A 15,508-nucleotide genomic window follows, 5' to 3' on the forward strand; every position below is an offset into this window, starting at 1 on the left:
CTACTAATTAGAATGAATCCTATCCAAAGGTGAGCAAAATGCATAGCTTCCTGAAATGGGTTTTGGTTTTCTATCCTCCAACAGTTTAACATCTAGATTAGTTATTCACATGGTATCATAAGCTCAGGAGGCTGCAAACCATAGAAGCTAAGGAAACACACAAGCCTTAAATATAAAATGCTTTCTTCTAGTAATGTACATATGACCAAAAAGAAAGACAATTGTTGTTTTTTTCATCACTGGCTAACAGAAATACATAGCAGTGCTGAAACCAAGTTAAAGAAACTGAGGACGATTTAACTTTAAGCTCTTCCTTTTAATTTTACCAAGACTTATAAGAAATTAGACTATTCACTGCCCCATTCCCCTATCCCCACCATTTACCAAGTACCGACAAGAATTATGTATTCTACACTTACCAATCAACACAGACAACCTCTATGAAGGAATTTCCAAAACTCTATTGGTATTAAGTAGTCCTAAAATTCTGAAAAGCTAAACTTTTGGTGGTTTTTGCTGTATACTGAGTATGCAATGACAGAGCGCCAAAAAGAGATCCTTTGCAGAACCCCAAAGTGAAAATAAAGCAAAAAAACAAAAACAAAACCAAAAAATCTTAAACATAACATTCATCTCTACCAGAATTCTGCAGTGTCCAAATTCAGGACTGAGCCCAGCACAAATGTTTGCAATGAGATAATTTTGATGCTATATTTGATTATCCATGTGAGAATTCTTAACAAAAAAAAAAGATACTGTTACCACTAATCACATACTAAACACACATTTATATTTCACTTTCATAAATGTTCTCCTTAAAACTTAGGGAAGAGAAGGCTGGGTGTGGTGGTTCATGCCTGTAATCCCAGCACTTTGGGAGGCCAAGGCAGGCAGATCACCTGAGGTCAGGAGTTTGAGACTACCTGGCCAACATGGCAAAACCCTATCTCTACTAAAAATATAAAAATTAGCTGGACGTGGTGGCAGGCACCTGTGATCCCAGCTACTCGGGAGGCTGAGGCAGGAGAACAGCTAGAACCCAGGAGGCGGAGGTTGCAGTGAGCCAAGCTCGTGCTACTCCCACGAGTGACAGAGTGACATTCCGAGAAAAGGAAAGAAAGAAGGAAGGGAGGGAGGGAGCAAGGAAGGAAAAAGAAAGACAGAAAACTTAAGAGAATTAGAACAAATGTTTGGTTATCATCACTAGTTACACAAAAGAGCAAAGATGCCTACACTCTAAACTCCCTGAGGATACCTGTAATTCCCTACTAAAGTAACAGGCAAAAAGCTGTCAGCTGACTGTACAAGTGGGCACATAATCCAATAATACAATCTGTTTGCTTTATTTATTTACTTTTGACATGGAGTTTCACTCTTGTTGCCAAGGCTGAGTGCAATGGCGAGATCTAGGCTCGCTGCAACCTCCACCTTCCAAGTTCACGCGATTCTCCTGTCTCAGCCTCCGAAGTAGCTAGAATTACAGATGCCTGCCACCACACCCAGCTAATTTTTTGTATTTTTAGTAAAGATGGGGTTTCACTATGTTGGCCGGGCTGGTCTCGAACTCCTGACCTCAGGTGATCCACCCATTTGGCCTCCCAAAGTGCTGGGATTACAGGCATCAGCCACCGTGCCTGGCTTCTGTTTGCTCTATTATAGTTTAAATAAACTGCTTATTTTCATTTTTTGTTTGTTTTGATTTACAATAGATTTCCATTTATAATGTATATTCTGTAAAGGAAAAAAAATCAAAGCAATGAAAGGAGGTCAGCAACTACTGAACTTCCTACATGAACAACATTAAGAATTCATATTTCCTTATTGTTTCTCCTATTTCCAACTATATCCACTATCCCCTGATTATCCTCGTCTTTAATCCAAATCCCTCAAATGATATTAGAAAGAGAAAAAAACATCATAATTACTGGGAGTATGTCTATGTGTGAGACTGCCAACTATATTTCCTTCCATTATAAATTAATATGAGGACAGAGGCAGAATGTGTCTTAGTCCAATTCAGTGAATTTATAAGTATTCAAGAACTCACAAATTTTCAAAGATTATCACTACGATAGCCTCATTTATAAGATTTGGAAACTGTATTACATTGTCTATTTCTCTTCACATTTTTCATTTTTGCTCACTCTGTTTCTTCCAACAAATGGATGTTATTTTTATAATACTTTGCATTAATTTCTTCCATTGCACTTAGACTAGTATAACATTAGGTGGACTAATCACACATAGCCCTCATTATCCATGTTTACTTACATGTATGTATTAGAAGAATTAGAATTCTAAAAACCTGTAGAAGCCAGGTGCAATGGTATATGCCTACAGTCCCCAGCTACTTGGGAGGCTGAGATGGGAGTACTGCTCAAGCCCAGGAGTTTAAGGCTGGAATGTGCTATTATCATGCCAGTAAATAGCTACTGAACTCCAGCCTGGGCAACACAGAAAGACCCTGTCTCTAAAAAATAAAAAATTTAAAAATTAAAAATTAAATTTAAAAAATATATATTAAAAATTAAATTTAAAAAAAAAACCCTATAGAAAGCCAAAAACTGTCTGGGTGTGGTGGCTCGTCCATGTAATCCCAGCACTTTGGGAGGCCAAGGTAGAAGGATTACTTGAGCCTAGAAGTCTGAAATGAGCCTGGGCAACATAGGGAGACCCCATGTCTACAAAAAATTTAAAAATTAGGGCCAGGCACGGTGGGAGGCCAAGGCGGGTGGATCACCGGAGGTCAGGAGTTCAAGACCAGCCTGGCCAACATGGCGAAACTCCGTCTCTACTAAAAACAAAAAAATTAGCCAGGCGTGGTTGTGCCGGCCTGTAATCCCAGCTACTCGGGAGGCTGAGGCAGGAGAATTTCTTGGACCCAGGAGATGGAGGTTGCAGTGAGCCGAGATCGCGCCATTGCACTTCAGCCTGGGCGACAAGAGCAAAACCCCATCTTAAGGAATTAAAAAAAAAAAAATAGCTGGGCATGGTGGTGCACACCTGTGGTCCCAGTGACTTGGGGAGGCTGAAGTTGAAGGACTGCTTGAGCCTGGGAGGTTCAAGGATGCAGTGAGCCATGATTGTGTCACTGCACTCCAGTATGGATGACAGAGCAAGACCCTGTCAAAAAAAAAAAAAAAAAAAAGTCAAAAATCTCACTCAGCTGGGGAAAAATGTTCATAACACCTACTTGTAGAACAGAACAATCACTTTACTTCCCACAACCATGACAAAAACTGACACTAAAGGTGCTGTGTCAATTTTCTAATCTATGCATGGGACATAAGCATTGCTCAATCTATAATTATGAAAGATGAGGCCGGGCACAGTGGCTCATGCCTAAAATCCCAGTACTTTGGGAGGCCGAGGTGGCCAGATCACCTGAGGTCAGGAGTTCAAAACCAGCCTGGCCAACATGGTGATGCCCTGTCTCTACTAAAAATACAAAAAAAAATTAGCCAGACATCGTAGTGGGCGCCTATAATCCCAGCTACTTGCGTGGCTGAGGCAGGAGAACCACTTCACCTGGGAGGCGGAGGTGGCAGTGGGCTGAGATCGCGCCATTGCACTCCAGCCTGGGCAAAAAGAGCGAAACTCCGCCTCAAAAAAAGAAAGAAAGATGAATAATATCCAATACTACTTTATGTGGCATCTCTCATTTAAGAAATTAAAGTTACTAAGTTTTTTAGAATCCTATTTCTTTATCACTCCCCTCTGCTCAATTACAAACTCTTTGGCGTATCATTTGAACTCTCTACTTAAATTCATGTAAAACAGTATATGGGAGGTTTCATGAAGTCTAAAAGAAAATTAAGTCGTATTATAAAAGCATCAAAAAAAATTTCACTAATTTACTGTTTGTGTATTTCAGATTCTCATATATTGGCTTTATCAAAAGTGAGGCACATAAATATTTAAATTTCAAAGTCAAAACACCCTGGGTTTTTGTTAATAATCAAAAGAGAGAGTGCCAGGCTTCTAAATCTCTCTTCTTACACAAATTATGATGAACTTATTTATAGGTATAGGACTGCTGGATCATATGGTAAGTGTATGTGAAACTCAAAAGCAAACCAGGCTCTTTCTGATCTACTACTTCTTCATCCACCACATATTGCTTTTGGTCCTCATGCTTGCTGTTTCTTGGTTATGAGTTTCAGCTTCAGGCATCACTTCCCATGCTACTGTCCAAAACAGAAATAATACGACAAAAACAAAAGTCTTTCTCCTTGTCTTTTTTCTTTTAAATTTTTTTGGTCAAGGATAAAAATTATTCTAAGAAACATCCCAACAAATTTCCCCTTATGTTGGGTTGCCAATGGTTTTTGTACCAATATCTGCTATTCCAATTGTAAGCTTTTCAAAGAATGAGATCAAAGCCTAACCTGATGTTTAAAACACAGGGTAAGTTTCAAAAGCAGTATCACACCCAGGGTAAGTATTTAGCAAACATTAAGCAAAAATGGTATCTGTGTGCTCATGTGCACACATGAATATGTGTTTATAAAACTATCAAAAACTATAGGACAAATTAAAAGACACTGTAGGACAATTTAAGTACCAATACAAGGCTTGAAATGCATTTAAGCTAAAACAAAACAAAACAAAACAAAAGGCCAGGTGCAGTAACTCATATCTGTAATCCCAGTGCGTTGGGAGGCCACAGTGGGAGAATCACTTGAGCCCAGGAGTTCAAGACCAGCCTGGGCAACAAAACGAGATCCTGTCTCTACAAAATAAAAATAAAAATCGGCCAGGCAAGGTGGTGCATGCCTATGGAACCAGCTACTGAGGAGGAAGAACTAGGAGGACTGTTTAAGCCCAGGAGTTCAAGGTTGCAGTGAGCTATGATAGTGCCACTGCACCACTTCAGTATGACCCTGTCACCAAAATAAATAAATAAATAAATAGATAAATAAACAAACAACTACTATAAAGCTACAGCACTCAAGACAGTGTGGTATTGACAAAAAAATAAAAATAAATACACAAATCAATGGAACAGAATTGAAAGTCCAGAAATAGATTCAAACAAATATAGTCTATTCATACAAAAATAGATTCACACAAACGTACCAATCTTTGTCAAAGGAGCAAAGGCAATTCAATGGAAAAAGGATAGTCTTTTTAACAAATGGTGCTGCAACAGTTAGATATATACTTGCAAACAAACAAAAATAATCTAGACATAGACTTTACATCTTTCACAAAAATAAAATCAAAATGGATCACAACCTAAATATAAAACACAAAATAAAACTCCTACAATATACCATAGGAAAAAATCTAAATGACTTAGGGTTTGACAATGACTTCTTAGACATACCAACAAAAGCATGATCAATGAAAGAAGAAATTGTTAAGTTTAACTTCACTAAAATTAAAAACTTCTGCTCTGGGGAAGACACTGCTAAGAGAATGAAAAGACAAGCCACTGATTAGGAGAAAATATTTACAAAACACTTACTTGATAGAGGCCTGTTATTTAAAATATACAAAACTCTTAAAACTCAACAATCAGAAAACAACCCAGTTAAAATATAAGCAAAAGATTTGAATCAGACATCTCATCAAAGAAGATATACAGATGGAAAATAAATAAATACATGAAAATATGCTCAATACCATAGGTCACAAGAGAATTGCAAATTAAAACAATGATACCACTATACACTTACTAGAATAGTGAAAATCCAAAACACTGACAACATCAAATGCTAAGGAAGATATGGAACAACAGGAACTCTCATTCACTGCTGGTGAGAATGCAAAATGGTATGGCTATTTTGGAAGAAAGTTTGGCAGTTTCTTATGTAACTAAACATACTCTTACCTATGACCCAGCAATCGTATTTCTTGGTATCCACCAAAATGAAATGAAAACTTAAGTCCACACAAAACCACCACCTAAATGTTTACAGCAGCTTCACTTGCAATTGTCAAAAAATGAAAACACTAAGATTTCCTTCAATAGGTGAATGAATAAACAAATTTGCAGTATAGCTATGCAATGGAATACCGTTCAGTAATAAAAAGAAATGAATTATTCAAAGCTACCAAAAGACATAGAACAACCTAAAATGCATATTGCTAAGTGAAAGAAATCCATTTGAAAAAGCTAAATACTACATTCCAAATTCATGACATTCTAGAAAAGTCCTAACTATGGAGATGGTAAAAAGATCAATAGTTGCCAGATATTCTGAGTGAGGAGGGGAGCGGGTGAACAGGTGGAACCCAGGGGATTTTTAGAGCAGGAAAACTATTCTGTATGATACTGTAATGGTAGATGCATGCCATTATACATTTGTCCAAATCCCTAGAATGTATAATACAAATAGTGTACTACATTCTATCTAATGTAAACTACCGACTTTAGTTAATAATGTGTCAATATTGGTTCATTAACTACTACAAACATACCATAGTAATGCAAGACGTTAATAATAGGGGAAAACGGGAGTGGAAGAGTGTTAGGGAATATATAGGAACTCTGTACTTTCCACTCCATTTCTCTGTAAACCTAAAACTGTACCTAAAGAATTTAAAAATAAAGCCTGTTAATTAAAATAATAATTCTATCTAAAAAAAGCAACAAGAAACTTAGGAAGCTATATTACAAAACCTGTATAAAAAAATCTATGGTCAAAACTACAAAATACTGGCCAGGCGCGGTGGCTCACGCCTGTAGTCCCAGCACTTTGGGAGGCTGAGGCAGGTGGATCACTTGAGGCCAGGAGTTCAAGACCAGCCTGGACAACGTGGTGAAACCCTGTCTGTATTTAGTATATACTACTATATTTCATATACATACATATATACACACACACCACAGTATATCTAATCTTCAGACTACATTTTAGTAGTATACTAAAGTACTAGGATTTATGAAACATCTTGTAAGTGACTTACTTTTTTTTTTTTTTTTTTGAGACGGAGTCTCACTCTGTCGTCCAAGCTGGAGTGCAGTGGTGCGATCTCGGCTCACTGCAAGCTCCACCGCTTGGGTTCACACCATTCTCCTGCCTCAGCCTCCCGAATAGCTGGGACTACAGACGTCCGCCACCACGCCCGGCTAATTTTTTGTATTTTTAGTAGAGACAGGCTTTCACCGTGTTAGCCAGGATGGTTTTGATCTTCTGACCTCGTGATCCACCCGCCTCAGCCTCCCAAAGCGCTGGGATTACAGGCGTGAGCCACCGCACCCAGCCTGTCAGCAACATACTCTTACGTGGTCAGGGGAAAAAATGTTCTTTGTATTGTACTTGCCAAAAAGGCACAGAAAACACTATCCACTTAATCTGTAATACTTATTTTTATCCTATTTCTTTATAATGTTGATCTCTGGAAATAACTGGATCCTATAACTAAAAAGTAAATTATAAATAAAATTTATGTCTTTGGGCTTACATCTTCAGATCCCTTACTTTTATCAGTGAAAACAACTAATCTCAATGTCATAAATTCGTCTGTTCTACCTGTTGTACTTTTTTTTTTTTTTTTTTTGGTAGAGACGAAGTCTCACTATATTGCCCAGGTTGGTCTCAAACTCCTGGGTTCAAGAGATGCTGCAGCCTTGGCTTCCCACAGTGCTAGGATGACAGGCATGAGCTACAATGCCCACTAGTTACATACACATTTTTAGAAGAACTGTTCATTATTAAAGTAAGGGAGCCAAAGCAAAATACAGTGGCACTTTGATTTTATTTGCCTTCCAGCTCTCTCACTCATTTACTCTCATTGTATTTGTTCTATGATTTCATCAACCTCTGAGGACCCTCAACTCTCTAGCAGCCTCTTCCAGTCTTCTGACTTTCTTTAGTATAAAACAAAATCCTTACATGGCTTAAGGTCATTCCAGATCTGGCACTTGCTTACCTCTTCCGCTTAATTTCTGTTAAACTGTTCCCTTACATTTTATGTTAATGAACATCAAACTTACTTCAAGGCTTCCAAAGGGCCCTGGACCTGGATCCCCCTTTATCTCTGCTCTTCATTATGTTAACTTATGCTCATATTTAGTTTTCACCTTAAATATCTGTTTCCCAAAACAAGCAATTACAGTGCCCCTCTTATGTACTCCTTTTAGTTAACTCACCATAACAGTAATCACACTGCACTGTTTGTTTGTTTTGCTTGTTTACTCTTGCTTGTTTACTCTTGTATTAGCTCTGTGAAGGTAAAAACTGTTGTCACATTCACCATTTTATTTGCAGGGCCTAGCATGGTAAGTTCCCAAAGACTTAGTGAATAAAACACACACACACACACACACACACACTCACTTACACATGAAAATGAGTTCTCAATCTTGGTTTTCAACCAATGAACAGATCTCATAAGGCTAAAAAAATCCAAACTCCAGACATCATAATTCTTGCCATCATTCTGAGTAGAAAGAAAAAGATAATCACAAGTACCATGACTACAGTACCTGTCACAAGTACCGTGCAAATAAAATGGTGAATGTGACAACCTTCACCAAGCTACTAGAGCTACTACACAAGTAAACAAGCAATTACAATGCATTGTGATTAGTGCTATGGCGAGTTGCTAAAAGGAGTACATAAGAAGGGCACTGTAATTGCTTGTTTCGGGAAACAGACATTTAAGGTATATCCTGCCCTAATTATGTGCCATGTGTTACCATTGTGATTACTGTGAAAAGGCAACAGTCATTAGAAGACTATAACCCAAATTTTCACCCATTTTAAATGGCATAAGAGAACATCAAAAGATGAAAACTTATAGCCAAGAAACTGATTTTGGCCAGGTGTGGTGGCTCATGCCTATAATCCTAGAACTCTGGGAGGTCAAGACAAGAGAATCGCTTGAGCCCAAGAGTTCAATACCAGCTTGGTCAACATACTGAGACCCCATCTCTACAAACAGACACTTTTTTTAAATTAGGAAGGTGGCACATGCCTGTAGTCTCAACTACTTGGGTAGCTGAAGCAGGAAGATCACTTGAGCCCAGGAGGTCAAGGCTGTAGTGAGCTGTGATCACACCACTACCCTCCAGCCTGGGAGACAGACAGACCCCGTCTCTCCCCAAAAAAGAGGTCGGTAGGTTTTGTTTTAGATCCAATTCTAAGTATTCTTATCTGGGTGCTTTCTGGAATTGTCAATAGTCAGCTCCTATTTCACTTTTCCCTGGCGATGAAGAAACAGCCTATTTACATAGGCACAAAGTAGGTGAGAGGTAGAAAAATCAGGCTAGAAATCTGCAATTTTATTCTCAGCCTCAATATCAATTTACTTCTCTCCACTTGATTCACCTTCTCCAACAGGAAAAGGGCCATATGTGAAATGTACTGTATCTTGTACAAGAAAAGAAGATTTAAATAACTGTTTAAAAAAAAAAAAAAAAAGACTGGGTGTGGTGGCTCATACCTGTAATCCCAGCACTTTGGAAAGTCAAGACAGAAGGACTGCTTGAGCCCAGCAGTTCAAGACCAACCTGGGTGATGTGGTGAGACCGTGTCTCTCTAAAAAAAAAAAAAAAAAAAAATTAGCTGGGCACGGTGGTGTGTACCTGTAGCCCCAGCTGCTTGGGAGGCTGAGGTGAAAGGATCCCTTCAACCTAGGAGTTCGAGGTTGCAGTGAGCTATGACTATGTGACAGTATGCCTGGGTGACAGAGAAAGACTCTATCTCAAAAAAAAGGAAAAAGGACTCTATCTCAAAAAAAAGGAAACCCAGTATGCCTGGGTGACAGAGAAAGACTCTATCTCAAAAAAAAGGAAAAGAGGCTGGGCACGGTGTCTCACGTCTGTAATCCCCAGCACTTTGGGAGGCCGAGGCAGGCAGATCACAAGGTCAGAAGATTGAGACCATCCTGGCCAACACGGTGAAACCCCATCTCTACTAAAAATACAAAAATTAGCTGGGTGTGGTGGCACGTGCCTGTAATCCCAGCTACTCGGGAGGCTGAGGCAGGAGAACCACTTGAGCCCAGGAGGCAGAAGTTGTAGTGAGCCGAGATCGCACCACTGCACTCCAGCCTGGCAAGAGAGCTAGACTCCATCTCAAAAAAAAAAAAAAGGAAAAAAGAAAAACATACATACATATGCATTTTATTTTATTCACTTTTTTTTTTTTTGAGACAGTCTCGCTCTGTTACCCAGGCTGGAGTGCAGTGGCACGATCTCGGCTCACTGCAACCTCTACCTCCCGGGATTCTCCTGTCTCAGTCTCCCAAGTAGCTGGGATTACAGGCATGCACCACCATGCCCAGCTAATTTTGGTATTTTTAGTAGAGATGGGGTTTCACTTTGTTGGTCAGGTTAGTTGCGAACTCCTGACCTCAGGTGATCCACCTGCCTCAGCCTTTCAAAGTGCTGGGATTACAGGTGTGACCCATCGTGCCCAGCTTACATACGCATTTTTAAATACTATTTCTACATAAATGAACCTTCAAGAATAACAGCAATTACTGAAGGAGTTTGGATAATTTCCAGGTGTCAAAAAGGAAAAATACAAACCACTACATTTATTCAAAGTGTTCCTAGTTCAATCAACAAATATTTTGTGAAGCCAGGTGTGGTGTCACACACATGTATTCCCAGATACTTGGGAGGCTGTGGTGAGAGGCTCACTTGAGCCCACAAATTCGAGGTTTACAAGCACGATGATCAGGCCTGTCAATAGCCACTACATTCCAGCCTGGACAACATAGTGAGAACCAGTCTTCTTAAAAAATAGTCAAAAAAAAAAAAAATTGTCGCTGGGTGTGGTAACTCACGCCTATAAAAATTAGTCAGGTGCAGTGGTGCATGCATGTAATCCCAGCTACTCGCGTGGCTGAGGCACGAGAATTGCTTGAACCTGGGAGGTGGTGGTTGCAATGAGCTGACATCGCACCACTGCACTGCAGTCTGGGCGACAGAGTGAGACCATGCCTCAAAATCTCCTTAAGTTGATAAGCAACTTCAGCAAAGTCTAAGGATACAAAGTCAATGTGCAAAAATCACAAGCATTCCTATACACCAGTAACAGACAAACAAGAGAGCCAAATCATGAGTAAACTCCCATTCACAATCGCTACTAAGAGAATAAAATACCTAGGAATACAACTTATATGGGATGTGAAGGACCTCTTCAAGGAGAACTACAAACCACTGCTCGACGAAATAAGAGAGCATAGAAACAAATGGAAAAACATTCCATGTTCATGGATAGGAAGAATCAATATCGCGAAAATGACCATACTGCCCAAAGTAATTTATAGATTCAATGCTATCCCCATCAAGCTACCACTGATTTTCTTCACAGAATTAGAAAAAACTACTTTAAACTTCATATAGAACCAAAAAAGAGTCCGCATAGCCAAGACAATCCTAAGCAAAAAGAAAAAAGCTGGAGGCATCAGGGTACCTGACTTCAAACTATACTACAAGGCTACAGTTACCAAAACAGCATGGCACTGGGACCAAAACAGAAATATATAGACCAATGGAACAGAACAGTGGCCTCAGAAGTAACACCACACATCTATAACCATATGATCTTTGACAAAGCTGACACAAACAAGCAATGGGGAAAGGATTCCCTATTTAATAAATGGTGTTGGGAAAACTGGCTAGCCATATGCAGAAACCTGAAACAGGACCCCTTCCTTACACCTTATACAAGAATTAACTCAAGATGGATTAAAGACTTAAACATAAGACCTAAAACCATAAAAATCCTAGATAAAAACCTAGTCAATACCATTCAGGACACAGGTATGGGCAAAGACTGCATGTCCAAAAAACCAAAAGCAATGGCAATAAAAGCCAAAATTGACAAATGGGATGTAATTAAACTAAAGAGCTTCTTTCTGCACATCTAAAGAAACTATCATCAGAGTGAACAGACAACCTACACAACGGGAGAAAAATTTTGCAATCTATCCATCTGACAAAGGGCTAATATCCAGAATCTACAAAGAACTTAAACAAATTTACAAGGAAAAAAACAAACAACCCCATCAAAAAGTGGGCAAAGGATATAAACAGACACTTGTCAAAAGAAGACATTTATGCAGCCAACAAACATATGGAAAAAATGCTCATCATCACCGGTCATTAGAGAAATGCAAATCAAAATCACAATGAGACACGATCTCACGCCAGTTAGAATGAGGATCATTAAAAAGTCAGGAAACAGATGCTGGAGAGGATGTGGTGAAACAGGAATGCTTTTACACTGTTGGTGGGAGTGTAAATTAGTTCAACCATTGTGGAAGACAATGTGGCAATTCCTCAAGGATCTAGAACTAGAAATACCATTTGACCCAGCAATCCCATTACTGGGTATATACCCAAAGGATTATGAATCATTCTACTATAAAGACACATGCACACGTATGTTTACTGCGGCACTATTCACAATAGCAAAGACATGGAGCCAACCCAAATGTCCATCAATGATAGACGGCATGAAGAAAATGTGGCACTTACACACCATGGAATACTATGAGGCCATAAAAAAAAAAGATGTGTTCATGACCGTTGCAGGGACATGGATGAAGCTGGAAACCATCATTCTCAGCAAACTAACACAAGAACAGAAAATCAAACACCGCATGTTCTCACTCATAAGTGGGAGTTGAACAACGAGATCACATAGACACAGGGAGGGGAACATCACACACTGGAGCCTGCTGCGGGGTGGGGGGCTAGGGGAGAGATAGCATTAGGAGAAATACCTAATGTAGGTGAAGGGTTGATGGGTGCAGCAAACTACCATGGCACGTGTATACCTATGTAACAAAACTGCATGTTTTGCACATGTACCCCAGAACTTAAAGTATAATAATAATAATAATAATAATTTTTAAAACGTAAGAAAAAAATCTCAAAGTAGTTGTTTACTGCTGGGAGCCAAAAAAAAAAAAAGAAGAAAAAGAAAAAGAAAAAACTCAAAAACCAAGAACATTTTTTGTTTTAATCTTAAAAATAAAGGTTAGAAGGCTGTAGGTATATGGCAAAAAAAAAAATTTTTTTTTAATAACTATTCAGTGAGTGCCTCCTTTGTGACTAAAACTGGGTTATTCCACTGAGGATATAACAGTGAACTTGACATATATAGCTCCTCTGCTCACAGAACTTCTAGTGTAGAGAGGGCCTCACCAACACATGAATAAAAAAACCACAAATCAGGACCATGCTACATATCAAAGATCTGCTAAACTAAGGATTACGGTGAAATCAAAGAGGAAAGTTTTATTTTATTCATATTTAGAGATGTGTTCTTGCTATGTAGTCCAGGCTGGAGTGCAGTGGCTCTTCACAGGTGCGATCACAGTGCAATGCAGCCTTGAACACATGGGTTCAAGAGATTCTCCCACCTCAGCCTCCTGAGAAACTGGGATTACAGGCATGTGTCACTATGCACAGCATGGAAGAGTTTTAGACAGAGGGGTGGGAAGCCTTTTATTAGAAGACACATTTATTTAAAAAAATGTTTTTAATTGTATGTTGACAATTTATAATTATATAAATGTAAGGGGTACAAAGTAATGTTATAATTTATGAATATAATGTATAATTAAATCAAGCTAGTTAACATATCCATTACCTTAAATACTTAACATTTTTGTGGTAAGAATATTTGAAATTTATTATCTCAGCAATTTAAAAATGTACAAAAACTATCTTCACCACACTGTGCAACAGAATTAAAAAATATATATATTATATATATCCCTTAGCTGAGATTTTGTACCCTTTAACCATGGTCTCTCCACTTCCTCAACCCTCTAGTCTCTGTATGCTTCTATGAGTTCAACTGTTTTAAATTCCACCTATAAGTGAGAACACACGGTGTTTGTCTTTCAGTGCCTGGCTTATTTTACTTAGCATAATAAAATATTCTCCAATTCCATCCAAGTTGCCACAAATGACATAATTCCTTCTTTAAGGCTGAATATGTATATGTGTGTGTGCATGCGTGTGTGTGTACATTTTCTTTATTGATTCATGTGCTGAACACTTAGGTTGATTCCGTAACTTGGCTATTGTGAATAATGCTACAATGAACATAAGAAAGCAGACATCTCTTCAACAAATTGATTTCAAATCTTTTGGGTAAATACTCAGAAGTAGGATTGCTGCATCATGTAGTAATTCTATTTTTAGTTTTTTGACAAACCTCCATACAGTTTTGCATAATAGGAGATACTAACTTACATTCTCACTCTGTCAGATGGCAATTATAAAAAAAAAACTAAAGATAACAAGTATTGGTTTGGATGAGAAGAAAAGGGAATCCTTGTACATTGTTGTGAAAATATAAATTAGAAGCTACATTTAAACAGTGTCCTCAAGGAAGAGATAGAGCCAACCTTGTCAAGAGCTAGGGAACACAGTTTCCAGACAGGGAAGAGCAGTAGCCTATTAAGAAAGGCTTTTGCAAATCAAAACCACAATGAGATACCATCTCACACCAGTTAGAATGGCAATCATTAAAAAGTCAGGAAACAACAGGTGCTGGAGAGGATGTGGAGAAATAGGAACACTTTTACACTGTTGGTGGGATTGTAAGCTAGTTCAACCATTATGGAAAACAGTATGGCGATTCCTCAAGGATCTAGAACTAGATGTACCATATGACCCAGCCATCCCATTACTGGGTATATACCCAAAGGATTATAAATTATGCTGCTATAAAGACACATGCACACGTATGTTTATTGCAGCACTATTCACAATAGCAAAGACTTGGAATCAACCCAAATGTCCATCAGTGACAGATTGGATTAAGAAAATGTGGCACATATACACCATGGAATACTATGCAGCCATAAAAAAGGATGAGTTTGAGTCCTTTGTAGGGACTTGGATGCAGCTGGAATCCATCATTCTTAGCAAACTATCACAAGAACAGAAAACCAAACACCGCATGTTCTCACTCATAGGTGGGAACTGAACAATGAGATCACTCGGACTCAGGAAGGGGAACATCACACACCGGGGCCTATCATGGGGAGGGGGGAGGGGGGAGGGGGGAGGGATTGCATTGGGAGTTATACCTGATGTAAATGACCAGTTGATGGGTGCAGCACAGCAACATGGCACAAGTATACATATGTAACAAAACTGCACGTTATGCACATGTACCCTACAACTTAAAGTATAATAATAATAAATAAATTTAAAAAAAAATAAAAAATAAAAAAAAATAAAAAAAAAAAAAAAAAAAGAAAGGCTTTTGGTGAAAGAAGACCAGCAACGCAGGGATTACAATGAGCAAAGTGAAGAGGTAGCAGGAGTCCATTGTTCAGGATTTTATAGGTCGCTGATATTCCAATAAGAACCCATTTAAGAAGGGAACTGACATTTATGCTTAAAGGGATTTAGCTTTCGAAAAGCATTTACATTTTCTAAACGATTGACTCTAGGTGCTGTGTGACCTATTCAGTGGAGTCAAACTGGAATTACTTGCCTTAGTAAAGGCAATTATTCCTTTTCAAAGAGGACACTGAGACTCAGAGAATTATGTTCACTGACTAGGTCACACTG

The 15,508-nt window shown here is 38.6% G+C and overlaps 1 protein-coding gene across 5 annotated transcripts in view; it reads right to left on the minus strand.

Moving 5' to 3' along the window:
* PPIB (peptidylprolyl isomerase B) overlaps positions 1–15,508 on the minus strand; it is a 445,571-nt gene that overhangs the window by 153,654 nt on the left and 276,409 nt on the right. The window lies entirely within an intron of this gene.

The sequence above is a fragment of the Macaca thibetana genome, chromosome 7 (assembly GCF_024542745.1).
Source record: "Macaca thibetana thibetana isolate TM-01 chromosome 7, ASM2454274v1, whole genome shotgun sequence".
Classification (NCBI taxonomy): domain Eukaryota; kingdom Metazoa; phylum Chordata; class Mammalia; order Primates; family Cercopithecidae; genus Macaca; species Macaca thibetana.